Here is a 20,513-nt window from a genome sequence, read left to right on the forward strand (position 1 = left end):
TAGTGTATGAAACAAAGCAGGAGTGTCAGGATGCCTTGCCTTGCCATCACCTCCATACATTCGCAACCAAGCCTGGCTAGCTCAGTTGGTAGAGCATGAGACTCTTAATCTCAGGGTTGTGGGTTCGAGCCCCACGTTGGGCGGATGTTTTTTCTTTTCCTGTACCATTGTATGTGGAACACTGTATACTTGCACCACCACAGCGCAAACGGCTGTCCTCACTTTCACAAAATACACTGCCATATCAGCAAAAACTCAGGACTGCATTGGCCGGGAATCGATTCCGGGCCTCACGCGTGGCAGGCGAGAATTCTACCACTGATCCACCAATACTCCACAGATGCCTAATTTTACACTTACTCATGTACTTTAGTGTATTAAACAAAGCAGGAGTGTCAGGATGCCTTGCCATGCCATCACCTCCAAGCCTACGTAACCAAGCCCAACTAGCACAGTCGCTAGAGCATAAGACTATTAATTTTAGGGTCATGTATTTGAGCTCCATGTTGGGCAGTTGTTTTTTTCTCTTCCTGTACCATTGTATGTGGAACAGTGTATACTTGCATCACCACAGCGCAAATGGCTGTCCTCACTTTCACAAAATGCACTGCCCTATCAGCAAAAACTCAGGAATGTATTGACCGGGAATTGAACCCGGCCTCCCACGTGGCCGGCTAGATTTCTACCACTGAACCACCAATGATCCACAGATGCTTAATTTTAGACTTACTCATGTACTTTAGTGTACAAAACAGAGCAGGAGAGTCAGGATGCCTTGCCTTGCCATCACCAAAACTCCTCGGTTACCAAGCATTGCTAACTCAGTCGGTAAAGCATGAGACTCTTAATCTCAGGGTCGTGGGTTCGAGCCCCACATTGGGCGGATGTTTTTTTTCTTTTCCTGTACCATTGTATGTGGAACACTGTCAACTTGCACCACCACAGCGCAAATGGCTGTCCTCACTTTCACAAAATGCACTGCCATATCAGCAAAAACTCAGGACTGCATTGGCCGGGAATCGAACCCGGGCCTCCCGCGTGGCAGGCGAGAATTCTACCACTGAACCACCAATGCTTCACAGATACTTAATTTTACACTTACTCGTGTACTTTAGTGTATGAAATAAAGAAGGAGTGTCAGGATGCCTTGCCTTGCCATCACCTCCATGTATTCTCAACCAAGCCCGGCTAGCTCAGTCGGTAGAGCATGAGACTCTTAATCTCAGGGTCGTGGGTTCGAGCCCCACGTTTGGTGGATGTTTTTTCTTTTCCTGTACCATTGTATGTGGAACAATGTATTCTTGCACCACAACAGCGCAAATGGCTGTCCTCACTTTCACAAAATGCACTGCCCTATCAGCAAAAACTCAGGAAAGTATTGACCGGGAATTGAACCCGGCCTCCCACGTGGCCGGCTAGATTTCTACCACTGAACCACCAATGATCCACAGATGCTTAATTTTAGACTTACTCATGTACTTTAGTGTACAAAACAAAGCAGGAGAGTCAGGATGCCTTGCCTTGCCATCACCACAACTCCTCGGTTACCAAGCATTGCTAACTCAGTCGGTAAAGCATGAGACTCTTAATCTCAGGGTCGTGGGTTCGAGCCCCACATTGGGCGGATGTTTTTTTTTCTTTTCCTGTACCATTGTATGTGGAACACTGTCAACTTGCACCACCACAGCGCAAATGGCTGTCCTCACTTTCACAAAATGCACTGCCATATCAGCAAAAATTCAGAACTGCATTGGCCGGAAATCGAACCCGGGCCTCCCGCGTGGCAGGCGAGAATTCTACCACTGAATCACCAATGCTCCACAGATACTTAATTTTACACTTACTCGTGTACTTTAGTGTATGAAACAAAGCAGGAGTGTCAGGATGCCTTGCCTTGCCATCACCTCCATACATTCTCAACCAAGCCTGGCTAGCTCAGTCGGTAGAGCATGAGACTCTTAATGTCAGGGTCGTGGGTTCGAGCCCCACATTCGGCGGATGTATTTTTTCTTTTCCTGTACCATTGTATGTGGAAGGGCTGTAACACACTGGCCGGTTTCTCCCGGATGGCAAAAAGCCGGACAAACTTTGTCCGGCTTTTTGCAATCCGGGAGAAACCGGCAGAGTCTGTCACACAGGACGGCTTTGAGCCGTGTGTAATGCTGTGCGCATGCGCAGCATCAGACACGGCTTGAGAAAAAAACGTTGTGTGTGAAAGCTCCCCTTCACACACACGGTTCATTGTCTGCAAAGACGGCCCGGCGGCCGCCCGGCCGCCGTACCTTCCAGTGGTGAGACCCGGCTGCAACCCGGCAGCCGGGCCGGGGCCGTGCAGTGTGAAGGGACCCTAGCCCTCACACTGTTAACTACAATGCCGGCATGGGAAAAAGCCGTCCGGCTTTTTCCCGGCCGGCAAAAGCCGGGTAGTGTGTTTCAGCACATACACTGTCAACTTGCACCACCACAGCGCAAATGGCTGTCCTCACTTTCACAAAATGCACTGCCATATCAGCAAAAATTCAGGACTGCATTGGCCGGAAATCGAACCAGGGCCTCCCGCGTGGCAGGCGATAATTCTACCACTGAACCACCAATGCTCCACAGATACTTAATTTTACACTTACTCGTGTACTTTAGTGTATGAAACAAAGCAGGAGTGTCAGGATGCCTTGCCTTGCCATCACCTCCATACATTCTCAACCAAGCCTGGCTAGCTCAGTCGGTAGAGTATGAGATTCTTAATCTCAGGGTCGTGAGTTCGAGCCCCACGTTAGGCGGATGTTTTTTCTTTTCCTGTACCATTGTATGTGGAACACTGTCAACTTGCACCACCACAGCGCAAATGGCTGTCCTCACTTTCACAAAATACACTGCCATATCAGCAAAAACTCAGGACTGCATTGGCCGGGAATCGATTCCGGGCCTCACGCGTGGCAGGCGAGAATTCTACCACTGAACCACCAATGCTCCACAGATGCCTAATTTTACACTTACTCATGTACTTTAGTGTACAAAACAAAGCAGGAGAGTCAGGATGCCTTGCCTTGCCATCACCACAACTCCTCGGTTACCAAGCATTGCTAACTCAGTCGGTAAAGCATGAGACTCTTAATCTCAGGGTCGTGGGTTCGAGCCCCACATTGGGCGGATGTTTTTTTTTTCTTTTCCTGTACCATTGTATGTGGAACACTGTCAACTTGCACCACCACAGCGCAAATGGCTGTCCTCACTTTCACAAAATGCACTGCCATATCAGCAAAAATTCAGAACTGCATTGGCCGGAAATCGAACCCGGGCCTCCCGCGTGGCAGGCGAGAATTCTACCACTGAATCACCAATGCTCCACAGATACTTAATTTTACACTTACTCGTGTACTTTAGTGTATGAAACAAAGCAGGAGTGTCAGGATGCCTTGCCTTGCCATCACCTCCATACATTCTCAACCAAGCCTGGCTAGCTCAGTCGGTAGAGCATGAGACTCTTAATGTCAGGGTCGTGGGTTCGAGCCCCACATTCGGCGGATGTATTTTTTCTTTTCCTGTACCATTGTATGTGGAAGGGCTGTAACACACTGGCCGGTTTCTCCCGGATGGCAAAAAGCCGGACAAACTTTGTCCGGCTTTTTGCAATCCGGGAGAAACCGGCAGAGTCTGTCACACAGGACGGCTTTGAGCCGTGTGTAATGCTGTGCGCATGCGCAGCATCAGACACGGCTTGAGAAAAAAACGTTGTGTGTGAAAGCTCCCCTTCACACACACGGTTCATTGTCTGCAAAGACGGCCCGGCGGCCGCCCGGCCGCCGTACCTTCCAGTGGTGAGACCCGGCTGCAACCCGGCAGCCGGGCCGGGGCCGTGCAGTGTGAAGGGACCCTAGCCCTCACACTGTTAACTACAATGCCGGCATGGGAAAAAGCCGTCCGGCTTTTTCCCGGCCGGCAAAAGCCGGGTAGTGTGTTTCAGCACATACACTGTCAACTTGCACCACCACAGCGCAAATGGCTGTCCTCACTTTCACAAAATGCACTGCCATATCAGCAAAAATTCAGGACTGCATTGGCCGGAAATCGAACCAGGGCCTCCCGCGTGGCAGGCGATAATTCTACCACTGAACCACCAATGCTCCACAGATACTTAATTTTACACTTACTCGTGTACTTTAGTGTATGAAACAAAGCAGGAGTGTCAGGATGCCTTGCCTTGCCATCACCTCCATACATTCTCAACCAAGCCTGGCTAGCTCAGTCGGTAGAGTATGAGATTCTTAATCTCAGGGTCGTGAGTTCGAGCCCCACGTTAGGCGGATGTTTTTTCTTTTCCTGTACCATTGTATGTGGAACACTGTCAACTTGCACCACCACAGCGCAAATGGCTGTCCTCACTTTCACAAAATACACTGCCATATCAGCAAAAACTCAGGACTGCATTGGCCGGGAATCGATTCCGGGCCTCACGCGTGGCAGGCGAGAATTCTACCACTGAACCACCAATGCTCCACAGATGCCTAATTTTACACTTACTCATGTACTTTAGTGTATAAAACAAAGCAGGAGTGTCAGGATGCCTTGCCTTGCCATCACCTCCAATTCTACGTAACCAAGCCCGACTAGCACAGTCGCTAGAGCATAAGACTATTAATCTTAGGGTCATGTATTTGAGCTCCATGTTGGGCAGTTGTTTTTTTCTCTTCCTGTACCATTGTATGTGGAACAGTGTATACTTGCATCACCACAGCGCAAATGGCTGTCCTCACTTTCACAAAATGCACTGCCCTATCAGCAAAAACTCAGGAATGTATTGACCGGGAATTGAACCTGGCCTCCCACGTGGCCGGCTAGATTTCTACCACTGAACCACCAATGATCCACAGATGCTTAATTTTAGACTTACTCATGTACTTTAGTGTACAAAACAAAGCAGGAGAGTCAGGATGCCTTGCTTTGCCATCACCACAACTCCTCGGTTACCAAGCATTGCTAACTCAGTCGGTAAAGCATGAGACTCTTAATCTCAGGGTCGTGGGTTCGAGCCCCACATTGGGCGGATGTTTTTTTTCTTTTCCTGTACCATTGTATGTGGAACACTGTCAACTTGCACCACCACAGCGCAAATAGCTGTCCTCACTTTCACAAAATGCACTGCCATATCAGCAAAAACTCAGGACTGCATTGGCCGGGAATCGAACCCGGGCCTCCCGCGTGGCAGGCGAGAACTCTACCACTGAACCACCAATGCTCCACAGGTACTTAATTTTACACTTACTCGTGTACTTTAGTGTATGAAACAAAGCAGGAGTGTCAGGATGCCTTGCCTTGCCTTGCCATCACCTCCACAAATTCGCAACCAAACCTGGCTAGCTCAGTTGGTAGAGCATGAGACTCTTAATCTCAGGGTCGTGGGTTCGAGCCCCACGTTGGGCGGATGTTTTTTCTTTTCCTGTACCATTGTATGTGGAACACTGTATACTTGCACCACCACAGCGCAAACGGCTGTCCTCACTTTCACAAAATACACTGCCATATCAGCAAAAACTCTGGACTGCATTGGCCGGGAATCGATTCCGGGCCTCACGCGTGGCAGGCGAGAATTCTACCACTGATCCACCAATACTCCACAGATGCCTAATTTTACACTTACTCATGTACTTTAGTGTATTAAACAAAGCAGGAGTGTCAGGATGCCTTGCCATGCCATCACCTCCAAGCCTACGTAACCAAGCCCGACTAGCACAGTCGCTAGAGCATAAGACTATTAATCTTAGGGTCATGTATTTGAGCTCCATGTTGGGCAGTTGTTTTTTTCTCTTCCTGTACCATTGTATGTGGAACAGTGTATACTTGCATCACCACAGCGCAAATGGCTGTCCTCACTTTCACAAAATGCACTGCCCTATCAGCAAAAACTCAGGAATGTATTGACCGGGAATTGAACCCGGCCTCCCACGTGGCCGGCTAGATTTCTACCACTGAACCACCAATGATCCACAGATGCTTAATTTTAGACTTACTCATGTACTTTAGTGTACAAAACAAAGCAGGAGAGTCAGGATGCCTTGCCTTGCCATCACCAAAACTCCTCGGTTACCAAGCATTGCTAACTCAGTCGGTAAAGCATGAGACTCTTAATCTCAGGGTCGTGGGTTCGAGCCCCACATTGGGCGGATGTTTTTTTTTCTTTTCCTGTACCATTGTATGTGGAACACTGTCAACATGCACCACCACAGCGCAAATGGCTGTCCTCACTTTCACAAAATGCACTGCCATATCAGCAAAAAATCAGGACTGCATTGGCCGGAAATCGAACCCGGGCCTCCCGCGTGGCAGGCGAGAATTCTACCACTGAATCACCAATGCTCCACAGATACTTAATTTTACACTTACTCGTGTACTTTAGTGTATGAAACAAAGCAGGAGTGTCAGGATGCCTTGCCTTGCCATCACCTCCATACGTTCTCAACCAAGCCTGGCTAGCTCAGTCGGTAGAGCATGAGACTCTTAATATCAGGGTCGTGGGTTCGAGCCCCACATTGGGCGGATGTTTTTTTTCTTTTCCTGTACCATTGTATGTGGAACACTGTCAACTTGCCCCACCACAGCGCAAATGGCTGTCCTCACTTTTACAAAATACACTGCCATATCAGCAAAAACTCAGGACTGCATTGGCCGGGAATCAATTCCGGGCCTCACGCGTGGCAGGCGAGAATTCTACCACTGAACCACCAATGCTTCACAGATACTTAATTTTACACTCACTCGTGTACTTTAGTGTATGAAATAAAGCAGGAGTGTCAGGATGCCTTCCCTTTCCATCACCACAACTCCTCGGTTACCAAGCATTGCTAACTCAGTCGGTAAAGCATGAGACTCTTAATCTCAGGGTCGTGGGTTCGAGCCCCACATTGGGAGGATGTATTTTTTCTTTTCCTGTACCATTGTATGTGGAAGGGCTGTAACACACTGGCCGGTTTCTCCCGGATGGCAAAAAGCCGGACAAACTTTGTCCGGCTTTTTGCAATCCGGGAGAAACCGGCAGAGTCTGTCACACAGGACGGCTTTGAGCCGTGTGTAATGCTGTGCGCATGCGCAGCATCAGACACGGCTTGAGAAAAAAACGTTGTGTGTGAAAGCTCCCCTTCACACACACGGTTCATTGGCTGCAAAGACGGCCCGGCGGCCGCCCGGCCGCCGTACCTTCCAGTGGTGAGACCCGGCTGCAACCCGGCAGCCGGGCCAGGGCCGTGCAGTGTGAAGGGACCCTAGCCCTCACACTGTTAACTACAATGCCGGCATGGGAAAAAGCCGTCCGGCTTTTTCCCGGCCGGCAAAAGCCGGGTAGTGTGTTTCAGCACATACACTGTCAACTTGCACCACCACAGCGCAAATGGCTGTCCTCACTTTCACAAAATGCACTGCCATATCAGCAAAAATTCAGGACGGCATTGGCCGGAAATCGAACCCGGGCCTCCCGCGTGGCAGGCGATAATTCTACCACTGAACCACCAATGCTCCACAGATACTTAATTTTACACTTACTCGTGTACTTTAGTGTATGAAACAAAGCAGGAGTGTCAGGATGCCTTGCCTTGCCATCACCTCCATACATTCTTAACCAAGCCTGGCTAGCTCAGTCGGTAGAGCATGAGATTCTTAATCTCAGGGTCGTGAGTTCGAGCCCGACGTTAGGCGGATGTTTTTTCTTTTCTTGTACCATTGTATGTGGAACACTGTCAACTTGCACCACCACAGCGCAAATGGCTGTCCTCACTTTCACAAAATACACTGCCATATCAGCAAAAACTCAGGACTGCATTGGCCGGGAATCAAACACGGGCCTCCCGCGTGGCAGGCGAGAATTCTACCACTGAATCACCAATGCTCCACAGGTACTTAATTTTACACTTACTCATGTACTTTAGTGTATGAAACAAAGCAGGAGTGTCAGGATGCCTTGCCTTGCCTTGCCATCACCTCCATACATCCGCAACCAAGCCTGGCTAGCTCAGTCGGTAGAGCTTGAGATTCTTAATCTCAGGGTCGTGAGTTCGAGCCCCACGTTAGGCGGATGTTTTTTCTTTTCCTGTACCATTGTATGTGGAACACTGTCAACTTGCACCACCACAGCGCAAATGGCTGTCCTCACTTTCACAAAATACACTGCCATATCAGCAAAAACTCAGGACTGCATTGGCCGGGAATCGATTCCGGGCCTCACGCGTGGCAGGCGAGAATTCTACCACTGAACCACAGATGCCTAATTTTACACTTACTCATGTACTTTAGTGTATAAAACAAAGCAGGAGTGTCAGGATGCCTTGCCATCACCTCCAAGCCTACGTAACCAAGCCCGACTAGCACAGTCGCTAGAGCATAAGACTATTAATCTTAGGGTCATGTATTTGAGCTCCATGTTGGGCAGTTGTTTTTTTCTCTTCCTGTACCATTGTATGTGGAACAGTGTATACTTGCATCACCACAGCGCAAATGGCTGTCCTCACTTTCACAAAATGCACTGCCCTATCAGCAAAAACTCAGGAATGTATTGACCGGGATTTGAACCCAGCCTCCCACGTGGCCGGCTAGATTTCTACCACTGAACCACCAATGATCCACAGATGCTTAATTTTAGACTTACTCATGTACTTTAGTGTACAAAACAAAGTAGGAGAGTCAGGATGCCTTGCCTTGCCATCACCACAACTCCTCAGTTACCAAGCATTGCTAACTCAGTCGGTAAAGCATGAGGCTATTAATCTCAGGGTCGTGGGTTCGAGCCCCACATTGGGCGGATGTTTTTTTTCTTTTCCTGTACCATTGTATGTGGAACACTGTCAACTTGCACCACCACAGCGCAAATGGCTGTCCTCACTTTCACAAAATGCACTGCCATATCAGCAAAAACTCAGACTGCATTGGCCGGGAATCGAACCCGGGCCTCCCGCGTGGCAGGCGAGAATTCTACCACTGAACCACCAATGCTCCACAGATACTTAATTTTACACTTACTCGTGTACTTTAGTGTATGAAACAAAGCAGGAGTGTCAGGATGCCTTGCCTTGCCATCACCTCCATGCGTTCTCAACCAAGCCTGGCTAGCTCAGTCGGTAGAGCATAAGACTCTTAATCTCAGGGTTGTGGGTTCGAGCCCCACGTTGGGCGGATGTTTTTTCTTTTCCTGTACCATTGTATGAGGAACACTGTATACTTGCACCACAACAGCGCAAATGGCTGTCCTCACTTTCACAAAATACACTGCCATATCAGCAAAAACTCAGGACTGCATTGGCCGGGAATCGATTCCGGGCCTCACGCGTGGCAGGCGAGAATTCTACTATTGAACCACCAATGCTCCACAGATGCCTAATTTTACACTTACTCATGTACTTTAGTGTATAAAACAAAGCAGGAGTGTCAGGATGCCTTGCCTTGCCATCACCTCCAAGCCTACGTAACCAAGCCCGACTAGCACAGTCGCTAGAGCATAAGACTATTAATCTTAGGGTCATGTATTTGAGCTCCATGTTGGGCAGTTGTTTTTTTCTCTTCCTGTACCATTGTATGTGGAACAGTGTATACTTGCAATACCACAGCGCAAATGGCTGTCCTCACTTTCACAAAATGCACTGCCCTATCAGCAAAAACTCAGGAATGTATTGACCGGGAATTGAACCCGGCCTCCCACGTGGCCGGCTAGATTTCTACCACTGAACCACCAGTGATCCACAGATGCTTAATTTTAGACTTACTCATGTACTTTAGTGTACAAAACAGAGCAGGAGAGTCAGGATGCCTTGCCTTGCCATCACCAAAACTCCTCGGTTACCAAGCATTGCTAACTCAGTCGGTAAAGCATGAGACTCTTAATCTCAGGGTCGTGGGTTCGAGCCCCACATTGGGCGGATGTTTTTTTTCTTTTCCTGTACCATTGTATGTGGAACACTGTCAACTTGCACCACCACAGCGCAAATGGCTGTCCTCACTTTCACAAAATACACTGCCATATCAGCAAAAACTCAGGACTGCATTGGCCGGGAATCAAACCCGGGCCTCCCGCGTGGCAGGCAAGAATGCTACCACTGAACCACCAATGCTTCACAGATACTTAATTTTACACTTACTCGTGTACTTTAGTGTATGAAATAAAGAAGGAGTGTCAGGATGCCTTGCCTTGCCATCACCTCCATGTATTCTCAACCAAGCCCGGCTAGCTCAGTCGGTAGAGCATGAGACTCTTAATCTCAGGGTCGTGGGTTCGAGCCCCACGTTTGGTGGATGTTTTTTCTTTTCCTGTACCATTGTATGTGGAACAATGTATTCTTGCACCACAACAGCGCAAATGGCTGTCCTCACTTTCACAAAATGCACTGCCCTATCAGTAAAAACTCAGGAAAGTATTGACCGGGAATTGAACCCGGCCTCCCACGTGGCCGGCTAGATTTCTACCACTGAACCACCAATGATCCACAGATGCTTAATTTTAGACTTACTCATGTACTTTAGTGTACAAAACAAAGCAGGAGTGTCAGGATGCCTTGCCTTGCCATCACCTCCATACATTCTCAACCAAGCCTGGCTAGCTCAGTCGGTAGAGCATGAGACTCTTAATGTCAGGGTCGTGGGTTCGAGCCCCACATTCGGCGGATGTATTTTTTCTTTTCCTGTACCATTGTATGTGGAAGGGCTGTAACACACTGGCCGGTTTCTCCCGGATGGCAAAAAGCCGGACAAACTTTGTCCGGCTTTTTGCAATCCGGGAGAAACCGGCAGAGTCTGTCACACAGGACGGCTTTGAGCCGTGTGTAATGCTGTGCGCATGCGCAGCATCAGACACGGCTTGAGAAAAAAACTTTGTGTGTGAAAGCTCCCCTTCACACACACGGTTCATTGTCTGCAAAGACGGCCCGGCGGCCGCCCGGCCGCCGTACCTTCCAGTGGTGAGACCCGGCTGCAACCCGGCAGCCGGGCCGGGGCCGTGCAGTGTGAAGGGACCCTAGCCCTCACACTGTTAACTACAATGCCGGCATGGGAAAAAGCCGTCCGGCTTTTTCCCGGCCGGCAAAAGCCGGGTAGTGTGTTTCAGCACATACACTGTCAACTTGCACCACCACAGCGCAAATGGCTGTCCTCACTTTCACAAAATGCACTGCCATATCAGCAAAAATTCAGGACTGCATTGGCCGGAAATCGAACCAGGGCCTCCCGCGTGGCAGGCGAGAATTCTACCACTGAACCACCAATGCTCCACAGATACTTAATTTTACACTTACTCGTGTACTTTAGTGTATGAAACAAAGCAGGAGTGTCAGGATGCCTTGCCTTGCCATCACCTCCATACATTCTCAACCAAGCCTGGCTAGCTCAGTCGGTAGAGCATGAGATTCTTAATCTCAGGGTCGTGAGTTCGAGCCCCACGTTAGGCGGATGTTTTTTCTTTTCCTGTACCATTGTATGTGGAACACTGTCAACTTGCACCACCACAGCGCAAATGGCTGTCCTCACTTTCACAAAATACACTGCCATATCAGCAAAAACTCAGGACTGCATTGGCCGGGAATCGATTCCGGGCCTCACGCGTGGCAGGCGAGAATTCTACCACTGAACCACCAATGCTCCACAGATGCCTAATTTTACACTTACTCATGTACTTTAGTGTATAAAACAAAGCAGGAGTGTCAGGATGCCTTGCCTTGCCATCACCTCCAATTCTACGTAACCAAGCCCGACTAGCACAGTCGCTAGAGCATAAGACTATTAATCTTAGGGTCATGTATTTGAGCTCCATGTTGGCCAGTTGTTTTTTTCTCTTCCTGTACCATTGTATGTGGAACAGTGTATACTTGCATCACCACAGCGCAAATGGCTGTCCTCACTTTCACAAAATGCACTGCCCTATCAGCAAAAACTCAGGAATGTATTGACCGGGAATTGAACCTGGCCTCCCACGTGGCCGGCTAGATTTCTACCACTGAACCACCAATGATCCACAGATGCTTAATTTTAGACTTACTCATGTACTTTAGTGTACAAAACAAAGCAGGAGAGTCAGGATGCCTTGCTTTGCCATCACCACAACTCCTCGGTTACCAAGCATTGCTAACTCAGTCGGTAAAGCATGAGACTCTTAATCTCAGGGTCGTGGGTTCGAGCCCCACATTGGGCGGATGTTTTTTTTCTTTTCCTGTACCATTGTATGTGGAACACTGTCAACTTGCACCACCACAGCGCAAATGGCTGTCCTCACTTTCACAAAATGCACTGCCATATCAGCAAAAACTCAGGACTGCATTGGCCGGGAATCGAACCCGGGCCTCCCGCGTGGCAGGCGAGAATTCTACCACTGAACCACCAATGCTCCACATGTACTTAATTTTACACTTACTCGTGTACTTTAGTGTATGAAACAAAGCAGGAGTGTGAGGATGCCTTGCCTTGCCATCACCTCCATACATTCGCAACCAAGCCTGGCTAGCTCAGTTGGTAGAGCATGAGACTCTTAATCTCAGGGTCGTGGGTTCGATCCCCACGTTGGGCGGATGTTTTTTCTTTTCCTGTACCATTGTATGTGGAACACTGTATACTTGCACCACCACAGCGCAAACGGTTGTCCTCACTTTCACAAAATACACTGCCATATCAGCAAAAACTCAGGACTGCATTGGCCGGGAATCGATTCCGGGCCTCACACGTGGCAGGCGAGAATTCTACCACTGATCCACCAATACTCCACAGATGCCTAATTTTACACTTACTCCTGTACTTTAGTGTATGAAATAAAGCAGGAGTGTCAGGATGCCTTGCCATGCCATCACCTCCATGTATTCTCAACCAAGCCCGGCTTGCTCAGTCGGTAGAGCATGAGACTCTTAATCTCAGGGTCGTGGGTTCGAGCCACACATCGGGCGGATGTTTTTTTTCTTTTCCTGTACCATTGTATGTGGAACAATGTATTCTTGCACCACAACAGCGCAAATGGCTGTCCTCACTTTCACAAAATGCACTGCCCTATCAGCAAAAACTCAGGAAAGTATTGACCGGGAATTGAACCCGGCCTCCCACGTGGCCGGCTAGATTTCTACCACTGTACCACCAATGATCCACAGATGCTTAATTTTAGACTTACTCATGTACTTTAGTGTACAAAACAAAGCAGGAGAGTCAGGATGCCTTGCCTTGCCATCACCACAACTCCTCGGTTACCAAGCATTGCTAACTCAGTCGGTAAAGCATGAGACTCTTAATCTCAGGGTCGTGGGTTCGAGCCCCACATTGGGCGGATGTTTTTTTTTCTTTTCCTGTACCATTGTATGTGGAACACTGTCAACTTGCACCACCACAGCGCAAATGGCTGTCCTCACTTTCACAAAATGCACTGCCATATCAGCAAAAATTCAGGACTGCATTGGCCGGAAATCGAACCCGGGCCTCCCGCGTGGCAGGCGAGAATTCTACCAATGAATCACCAATGCTCCACAGATACTTAATTTTACACTTACTCGTGTACTTTAGTGTATGAAACAAAGCAGGAGTGTCAGGATGCCTTGCCTTGCCATCACCTCCATACATTCTCAACCAAGCCTGGCTAGCTCAGTCGGTAGAGCATGAGACTCTTAATATCAGGGTCGTGGGTTCGAGCCCCACATTGGGTGGATGTTTTTTTTCTTTTCCTGTACCATTGTATGTGGAACACTGTCAACTTGCCCCACCACAGCGCAAATGGCTGTCCTCACTTTTACAAAATACACTGCCATATCAGCAAAAACTCAGGACTGCATTGGCCGGGAATCAATTCCGGGCCTCACGCGTGGCAGGCGAGAATTCTACCACTGAACCACCAATGCTTCACAGATACTTAATTTTACACTCACTCGTGTACTTTAGTGTATGAAATAAAGCAGGAGTGTCAGGATGCCTTCCCTTTCCATCACCACAACTCCTCGGTTACCAAGCATTGCTAACTCAGTCGGTAAAGCATGAGACTCTTAATCTCAGGGTCGTGGGTTCGAGCCCCACATTGGGCGGATGTATTTTTTCTTTTCCTGTACCATTGTATGTGGAAGGGCTGTAACACACTGGCCGGTTTCTCCCGGATGGCAAAAAGCCGGACAAACTTTGTCCGGCTTTTTGCAATCCGGGAGAAACCGGCAGAGTCTGTCACACAGGACGGCTTTGAGCCGTGTGTAATGCTGTGCGCATGCGCAGCATCAGACACGGCTTGAGAAAAAAACGTTGTGTGTGAAAGCTCCCCTTCACACACACGGTTCATTGGCTGCAAAGACGGCCCGGCGGCCGCCCGGCCGCCGTACCTTCCAGTGGTGAGACCCGGCTGCAACCCGGCAGCCGGGCCAGGGCCGTGCAGTGTGAAGGGACCCTAGCCCTCACACTGTTAACTACAATGCCGGCATGGGAAAAAGCCGTCCGGCTTTTTCCCGGCCGGCAAAAGCCGGGTAGTGTGTTTCAGCACATACACTGTCAACTTGCACCACCACAGCGCAAATGGCTGTCCTCACTTTCACAAAATGCACTGCCATATCAGCAAAAATTCAGGACGGCATTGGCCGGAAATCGAACCCGGGCCTCCCGCGTGGCAGGCGAGAATTCTACCACTGAACCACCAATGCTCCACAGATACTTAATTTTACACTTACTCGTGTACTTTAGTGTATGAAACAAAGCAGGAGTGTCAGGATGCCTTGCCTTGCCATCACCTCCATACATTCTTAACCAAGCCTGGCTAGCTCAGTCGGTAGAGCATGAGATTCTTAATCTCAGGGTCGTGAGTTCGAGCCCCACGTTAGGCGGATGTTTTTTCTTTTCCTGTACCATTGTATGTGGAACACTGTCAACTTGCACCACCACAGCGCAAATGGCTGTCCTCACTTTCACAAAATACACTGCCATATCAGCAAAAACTCAGGACTGCATTGGCCGGGAATCGATTCCGGGCCTCACGCGTGGCAGGCGAGAATTCTACCACTGAACCACCAATGCTCCACAGATGCCTAATTTTACACTTACTCATGTACTTTAGTGTATAAAACAAAGCAGGAGTGTCAGGATGCCTTGCCTTGCCATCACCTCCAAGCCTACGTAACCAAGCCCGACTAGCACAGTCGCTAGAGCATAAGACTATTAATCTTAGGGTCATGTATTTGAGCTCCATGTTGGGCAGTTGTTTTTTTCTCTTCCTGTACCATTGTATGTGGAACAGTGTATACTTGCATCACCACAGCGCAAATGGCTGTCCTCACTTTCACAAAATGCACTGCCCTATCAGCAAAAACTCAGGAATGTATTGACCGGGAATTGAACCTGGCCTCCCACGTGGCCGGCTAGATTTCTACCACTGAACCACCAATGATCCACAGATGCTTAATTTTAGACTTACTCATGTACTTTAGTGTACAAAACAAAGCAGGAGAGTCAGGATGCCTTGCTTTGCCATCACCACAACTCCTCGGTTACCAAGCATTGCTAACTCAGTCGGTAAAGCATGAGACTCTTAATCTCAGGGTCGTGGGTTCGAGCCCCACATTGGGCGGATGTTTTTTTTCTTTTCCTGTACCATTGTATGTGGAACACTGTCAACTTGCACCACCACAGCGCAAATGGCTGTCCTCACTTTCACAAAATGCACTGCCATATCAGCAAAAACTCAGGACTGCATTGGCCGGGAATCGAACCCGGGCCTCCCGCGTGGCAGGCGAGAATTCTACCACTGAACCACCAATGCTCCACAGATACTTAATTTTACACTTACTCGTGTACTTTAGTGTATGAAATAAAGAAGGAGTGTCAGAATGCCTTGCCTTGCCATCACCTCCATGTATTCTCAACCAAGCCCGGCTAGCTCAGTCGGTAGAGCATGAGACTCTTAATCTAAGGGTCGTGGGTTCGAGCCCCACGTTTGGTGGATGTTTTTTCTTTTCCTGTACCATTGTATGTGGAACAATGTATTCTTGCACCACAACAGCGCAAATGGCTGTCCTCACTTTCACAAAATGCACTGCCCTATCAGCAAAAACTCAGGAAAGTATTGACCGGGAATTGAACCCGGCCTCCCACGTGGCCGGCTAGATTTCTACCACTGAACCACCAATGATCCACAGATGCTTAATTTTAGACTTACTCATGTACTTTAGTGTACAAAACAAAGCAGGAGAGTCAGGATGCCTTGCCTTGCCATCACCACAACTCCTCGGTTACCAAGCATTGCTAACTCAGTCGGTAAAGCATGAGACTCTTAATCTCAGGGTCGTGGGTTCGAGCCCCACATTGGGCGGATGTTTTTTTTTCTTTTCCTGTACCATTGTATGTGGAACACTGTCAACTTGCACCACCACAGCGCAAATGGCTGTCCTCACTTTCACAAAATGCACTGCCATATCAGCAAAAATTCAGGACTGCATTGGCCGGAAATCGAACCCGGGCCTCCCGCGTGGCAGGCGAGAATTCTACCACTGAATCACCAATGCTCCACAGATACTTAATTTTACACTTACTCGTGTACTTTAGTGTATGAAACAAAGCAGGAGTGTCAGGATGCCTTGCCTTGCCATCACCTCCATACATTCTCAACCAAGCCTGGCTAGCTCAGTCGGCAGAGCATGAGACTCTTAATATCAGGGTCGTGGGTTCGAGCCCCACATTGGGTGGATGTTTTTTTTCTTTTCCTGTACCATTGTATGTGGAACACTGTCAACTTGCCCCACCACAGCGCAAATGGCTGTCCTCACTTTTACAAAATACACTGCCATATCAGCAAAAACTCAGGACTGCATTGGCCGGGAATCAATTCCGGGCCTCACGCGTGGCAGGCGAGAATTCTACCACTGAACCACCAATGCTTCACAGATACTTAATTTTACACTCACTCGTGTACTTTAGTGTATGAAATAAAGCAGGAGTGTCAGGATGCCTTCCCTTTCCATCACCACAACTCCTCGGTTACCAAGCATTGCTAACTCAGTCGGTAAAGCATGAGACTCTTAATCTCAGGGTCGTGGGTTCGAGCCCCACATTGGGCGGATGTATTTTTTCTTTTCCTGTACCATTGTATGTGGAAGGGCTGTAACACACTGGCCGGTTTCTCCCGGATGGCAAAAAGCCGGACAAACTTTGTCCGGCTTTTTGCAATCCGGGAGAAACCGGCAGAGTCTGTCACACAGGACGGCTTTGAGCCGTGTGTAATGCTGTGCGCATGCGCAGCATCAGACACGGCTTGAGAAAAAAACGTTGTGTGTGAAAGCTCCCCTTCACACACACGGTTCATTGGCTGCAAAGACGGCCCGGCGGCCGCCCGGCCGCCGTACCTTCCAGTGGTGAGACCCGGCTGCAACCCGGCAGCCGGGCCAGGGCCGTGCAGTGTGAAGGGACCCTAGCCCTCACACTGTTAACTACAATGCCGGCATGGGAAAAAGCCGTCCGGCTTTTTCCCGGCCGGCAAAAGCCGGGTAGTGTGTTTCAGCACATACACTGTCAACTTGCACCACCACAGCGCAAATGGCTGTCCTCACTTTCACAAAATACACTGCCATATCAGCAAAAACTCAGGACTGCATTAGCCGGGAATCGAACCCGGGCCTCCCGCGTGGCAGGCGAGAATTCTACCACTGAACCACCAATGCTCCACAGATACTTAATTTTACACTTACTCGTGTACTTTAGTGTATGAAACAAAGCAGGAGTGTCAGGATGCCTTGCCTTGCCATCACCTCCATACATTCTTAACCAAGCCTGGCTAGCTCAGTCGGTAGAGCATGAGATTCTTAATCTCAGGGTCGTGAGTTCGAGCCCCACGTTAGGCGGATGTTTTTTCTTTTCCTGTACCATTGTATGTGGAACACTGTCAACTTGCACCACCACAGCGCAAATGGCTGTCCTCACTTTCACAAAATACACTGCCATATCAGCAAAAACTCAGGACTGCATTGGCCGGGAATCGATTCCGGGCCTCACGCGTGGCAGGCGAGAATTCTACCACTGAACCACCAATGCTCCACAGATGCCTAATTTTACACTTACTCATGTACTTTAGTGTATAAAACAAAGCAGGAGTGTCAGGATGCCTTGCCTTGCCATCACCTCCAAGCCTACGTAACCAAGCCCGACTAGCACAGTCGCTAGAGCATAAGACTATTAATCTTAGGGTCATGTATTTGAGCTCCATGTTGGGCAGTTGTTTTTTTCTCTTCCTGTACCATTGTATGTGGAACAGTGTATACTTGCATCACCACAGCGCAAATGGCTGTCCTCACTTTCACAAAATGCACTGCCCTATCAGCAAAAACTCAGGAATGTATTGACCGGGAATTGAACCTGGCCTCCCACGTGGCCGGCTAGATTTCTACCACTGAACCACCAATGATCCACAGATGCTTAATTTTAGACTTACTCATGTACTTTAGTGTACAAAACAAAGCAGGAGAGTCAGGATGCCTTGCTTTGCCATCACCACAACTCCTCGGTTACCAAGCATTGCTAACTCAGTTGGTAAAGCATGAGACTCTTAATCTCAGGGTCGTGGGTTCGAGCCCCACATTGGGCGGATGTTTTTTTTCTTTTCCTGTACCATTGTATGTGGAACACTGTCAACTTGCACCACCACAGCGCAAATGGCTGTCCTCACTTTCACAAAATGCACTGCCATATCAGCAAAAACTCAGGACTGCATTGGCCGGGAATCGAACACGGGCCTCCCGCGTGGCAGGCGAGAATTCTACCACTGAATCACCAATGCTCCACAGGTACTTAATTTTACACTTACTCATGTACTTTAGTGTATGAAACAAAGCAGGAGTGTCAGGATGCCTTGCCTTGCCTTGCCATCACCTCCATACATTCGCAACCAAGCCTGGCTAGCTCAGTCGGTAGAGCTTGAGATTCTTAATCTCAGGGTCGTGAGTTCGAGCCCCTCGTTAGGCGGATGTTTTTTCTTATCCTGTACCATTGTATGTGGAACACTGTCAACTTGCACCACCACAGCGCAAATGGCTGTCCTCACTTTCACAAAATACACTGCCATATCAGCAAAAACTCAGGAGTGCATTGGCCGGGAATCGATTCCGGGCCTCACGCGTGGCAGGCGAGAATTCTACCACTGAACCACAGATGCCTAATTTTACACTTACTCATGTACTTTAGTGTATAAAACAAAGCAGGAGTGTCAGGATGCCTTGCCATCACCTCCAAGCCTACGTAACCAAGCCCGACTAGCACAGTCGCTAGAGCATAAGACTATTAATCTTAGGGTCATGTATTTGAGCTCCATGTTGGGCAGTTGTTTTTTTCTCTTCCTGTACCATTGTATGTGGAACAGTGTATACTTGCATCACCACAGCGCAAATGGCTGTCCTCACTTTCACAAAATGCACTGCCCTATCAGCAAAAACTCAGGAATGTATTGACCGGGATTTGAACCCAGCCTCCCACGTGGCCGGCTAGATTTCTACCACTGAACCACCAATGATCCACAGATGCTTAATTTTAGACTTACTCATGTACTTTAGTGTACAAAACAAAGTAGGAGAGTCAGGATGCCTTGCCTTGCCATCACCACAACTCCTCAGTTACCAAGCATTGCTAACTCAGTCGGTAAAGCATGAGGCTCTTAATCTCAGGGTCGTGGGTTCGAGCCCCACATTGGGCGGATGTTGTTTTTCTTTCCTGTACCATTGTATGTGGAACACTGTCAACTTGCACCACCACAGCGCAAATGGCTGTCCTCACTTTCACAAAATGCACTGCCATATCAGCAAAAACTCAGACTGCATTGGCCGGGAATCGAACCCGGGCCTCCCGCGTGGCAGGCGAGAATTCTACCACTGAACCACCAATGCTCCACAGATACTTAATTTTACACTTACTCGTGTACTTTAGTGTATGAAACAAAGCAGGAGTGTCAGGATGCCTTGCCTTGCCATCACCTCCATACGTTCTCAACCAAGCCTGGCTAGCTCAGTCGGTAGAGCATGAGACTCTTAATCTCAGGGTTGTGGGTTCGAGCCCCACGTTGGGCGGATGTTTTTTCTTTTCCTGTACCATTGTATGTGGAACACTGTATACTTGCACCACAACAGCGCAAATGGCTGTCCTCACTTTCACAAAATACACTGCCATATCAGGAAAAACTCAAGACTGCATTGGCCGGGAATCGATTCCGGGCCTCACGCGTGGCAGGCGAGAATTCTACCACTGAACCACCAATGCTCCACAGATGCCTTATTTTACACTTACTCATGTACTTTAGCGTATAAAACAAAGCAGGAGTGTCAGGATGCCTTGCCTTGCCATCACCTCCAAGCCTACGTAATCAAGCCCGACTAGCACAGTCGCTAGAGCATAAGACTATTAATCTTAGGGTCATGTATTTGAGCTCCATGTTGGGCAGTTGTTTTTTTCTCTTCCTGTACCATTGTATGTGGAACAGTGTATACTTGCATCACCACAGCGAAAATGGCTGTCCTCACTTTCAAAAAATGCACTGCCCTATCAGCAAAAACTCAGGAATGTATTGACCGGGA

At 48.7% G+C, this 20,513-nt stretch overlaps 28 non-coding genes across 28 annotated transcripts; 14 read left to right on the forward strand and 14 right to left on the reverse strand.

The window, feature by feature from the left end:
- The first annotated feature begins 70 nt into the window (after positions 1-70).
- Positions 71-143, forward strand: TRNAK-CUU (transfer RNA lysine (anticodon CUU)). Its single transcript has one exon. It is a non-coding gene; the product is annotated as a tRNA-Lys (tRNA).
- An 861-nt stretch (positions 144-1,004) lies between these two features.
- TRNAG-GCC (transfer RNA glycine (anticodon GCC)) lies at positions 1,005-1,075 on the reverse strand. Its single transcript has one exon. It is a non-coding gene; the product is annotated as a tRNA-Gly (tRNA).
- Positions 1,076-1,182: 107 nt separating this feature from the next.
- Positions 1,183-1,255, forward strand: TRNAK-CUU (transfer RNA lysine (anticodon CUU)). Its single transcript has one exon. It is a non-coding gene; the product is annotated as a tRNA-Lys (tRNA).
- A 491-nt stretch (positions 1,256-1,746) lies between these two features.
- On the reverse strand, positions 1,747-1,817 carry TRNAG-GCC (transfer RNA glycine (anticodon GCC)). The gene has a single exon. It is a non-coding gene; the product is annotated as a tRNA-Gly (tRNA).
- Positions 1,818-2,704: 887 nt separating this feature from the next.
- TRNAK-CUU (transfer RNA lysine (anticodon CUU)) lies at positions 2,705-2,777 on the forward strand. Its single transcript has one exon. It is a non-coding gene; the product is annotated as a tRNA-Lys (tRNA).
- Positions 2,778-3,270: 493 nt separating this feature from the next.
- Positions 3,271-3,341, reverse strand: TRNAG-GCC (transfer RNA glycine (anticodon GCC)). Its single transcript has one exon. It is a non-coding gene; the product is annotated as a tRNA-Gly (tRNA).
- An 887-nt stretch (positions 3,342-4,228) lies between these two features.
- TRNAK-CUU (transfer RNA lysine (anticodon CUU)) lies at positions 4,229-4,301 on the forward strand. Its single transcript has one exon. It is a non-coding gene; the product is annotated as a tRNA-Lys (tRNA).
- Positions 4,302-5,162: 861 nt separating this feature from the next.
- TRNAG-GCC (transfer RNA glycine (anticodon GCC)) lies at positions 5,163-5,233 on the reverse strand. Its single transcript has one exon. It is a non-coding gene; the product is annotated as a tRNA-Gly (tRNA).
- Positions 5,234-5,345: 112 nt separating this feature from the next.
- TRNAK-CUU (transfer RNA lysine (anticodon CUU)) lies at positions 5,346-5,418 on the forward strand. The gene has a single exon. It is a non-coding gene; the product is annotated as a tRNA-Lys (tRNA).
- An 862-nt stretch (positions 5,419-6,280) lies between these two features.
- TRNAG-GCC (transfer RNA glycine (anticodon GCC)) lies at positions 6,281-6,351 on the reverse strand. Its single transcript has one exon. It is a non-coding gene; the product is annotated as a tRNA-Gly (tRNA).
- A 107-nt stretch (positions 6,352-6,458) lies between these two features.
- TRNAK-CUU (transfer RNA lysine (anticodon CUU)) lies at positions 6,459-6,531 on the forward strand. Its single transcript has one exon. It is a non-coding gene; the product is annotated as a tRNA-Lys (tRNA).
- A 901-nt stretch (positions 6,532-7,432) lies between these two features.
- On the reverse strand, positions 7,433-7,503 carry TRNAG-GCC (transfer RNA glycine (anticodon GCC)). Its single transcript has one exon. It is a non-coding gene; the product is annotated as a tRNA-Gly (tRNA).
- Positions 7,504-7,985: 482 nt separating this feature from the next.
- On the forward strand, positions 7,986-8,058 carry TRNAK-CUU (transfer RNA lysine (anticodon CUU)). The gene has a single exon. It is a non-coding gene; the product is annotated as a tRNA-Lys (tRNA).
- Positions 8,059-8,902: 844 nt separating this feature from the next.
- TRNAG-GCC (transfer RNA glycine (anticodon GCC)) lies at positions 8,903-8,973 on the reverse strand. Its single transcript has one exon. It is a non-coding gene; the product is annotated as a tRNA-Gly (tRNA).
- Positions 8,974-9,080: 107 nt separating this feature from the next.
- On the forward strand, positions 9,081-9,153 carry TRNAK-CUU (transfer RNA lysine (anticodon CUU)). Its single transcript has one exon. It is a non-coding gene; the product is annotated as a tRNA-Lys (tRNA).
- A 1,039-nt stretch (positions 9,154-10,192) lies between these two features.
- Positions 10,193-10,265, forward strand: TRNAK-CUU (transfer RNA lysine (anticodon CUU)). The gene has a single exon. It is a non-coding gene; the product is annotated as a tRNA-Lys (tRNA).
- A 1,076-nt stretch (positions 10,266-11,341) lies between these two features.
- Positions 11,342-11,414, forward strand: TRNAK-CUU (transfer RNA lysine (anticodon CUU)). The gene has a single exon. It is a non-coding gene; the product is annotated as a tRNA-Lys (tRNA).
- Positions 11,415-12,275: 861 nt separating this feature from the next.
- TRNAG-GCC (transfer RNA glycine (anticodon GCC)) lies at positions 12,276-12,346 on the reverse strand. Its single transcript has one exon. It is a non-coding gene; the product is annotated as a tRNA-Gly (tRNA).
- A 107-nt stretch (positions 12,347-12,453) lies between these two features.
- On the forward strand, positions 12,454-12,526 carry TRNAK-CUU (transfer RNA lysine (anticodon CUU)). Its single transcript has one exon. It is a non-coding gene; the product is annotated as a tRNA-Lys (tRNA).
- A 2,015-nt stretch (positions 12,527-14,541) lies between these two features.
- On the reverse strand, positions 14,542-14,612 carry TRNAG-GCC (transfer RNA glycine (anticodon GCC)). Its single transcript has one exon. It is a non-coding gene; the product is annotated as a tRNA-Gly (tRNA).
- A 107-nt stretch (positions 14,613-14,719) lies between these two features.
- Positions 14,720-14,792, forward strand: TRNAK-CUU (transfer RNA lysine (anticodon CUU)). The gene has a single exon. It is a non-coding gene; the product is annotated as a tRNA-Lys (tRNA).
- An 861-nt stretch (positions 14,793-15,653) lies between these two features.
- Positions 15,654-15,724, reverse strand: TRNAG-GCC (transfer RNA glycine (anticodon GCC)). The gene has a single exon. It is a non-coding gene; the product is annotated as a tRNA-Gly (tRNA).
- A 671-nt stretch (positions 15,725-16,395) lies between these two features.
- TRNAG-GCC (transfer RNA glycine (anticodon GCC)) lies at positions 16,396-16,466 on the reverse strand. Its single transcript has one exon. It is a non-coding gene; the product is annotated as a tRNA-Gly (tRNA).
- A 1,081-nt stretch (positions 16,467-17,547) lies between these two features.
- Positions 17,548-17,618, reverse strand: TRNAG-GCC (transfer RNA glycine (anticodon GCC)). The gene has a single exon. It is a non-coding gene; the product is annotated as a tRNA-Gly (tRNA).
- A 107-nt stretch (positions 17,619-17,725) lies between these two features.
- TRNAK-CUU (transfer RNA lysine (anticodon CUU)) lies at positions 17,726-17,798 on the forward strand. Its single transcript has one exon. It is a non-coding gene; the product is annotated as a tRNA-Lys (tRNA).
- Positions 17,799-18,659: 861 nt separating this feature from the next.
- TRNAG-GCC (transfer RNA glycine (anticodon GCC)) lies at positions 18,660-18,730 on the reverse strand. Its single transcript has one exon. It is a non-coding gene; the product is annotated as a tRNA-Gly (tRNA).
- Positions 18,731-19,758: 1,028 nt separating this feature from the next.
- TRNAG-GCC (transfer RNA glycine (anticodon GCC)) lies at positions 19,759-19,829 on the reverse strand. The gene has a single exon. It is a non-coding gene; the product is annotated as a tRNA-Gly (tRNA).
- Positions 19,830-19,936: 107 nt separating this feature from the next.
- On the forward strand, positions 19,937-20,009 carry TRNAK-CUU (transfer RNA lysine (anticodon CUU)). The gene has a single exon. It is a non-coding gene; the product is annotated as a tRNA-Lys (tRNA).
- Positions 20,010-20,513: the final 504 nt, after the last annotated feature.

This window comes from Pseudophryne corroboree, chromosome 3 (assembly GCF_028390025.1).
Source record: "Pseudophryne corroboree isolate aPseCor3 chromosome 3, aPseCor3.hap2, whole genome shotgun sequence".
In the NCBI taxonomy this organism is placed as follows: domain Eukaryota; kingdom Metazoa; phylum Chordata; class Amphibia; order Anura; family Myobatrachidae; genus Pseudophryne; species Pseudophryne corroboree.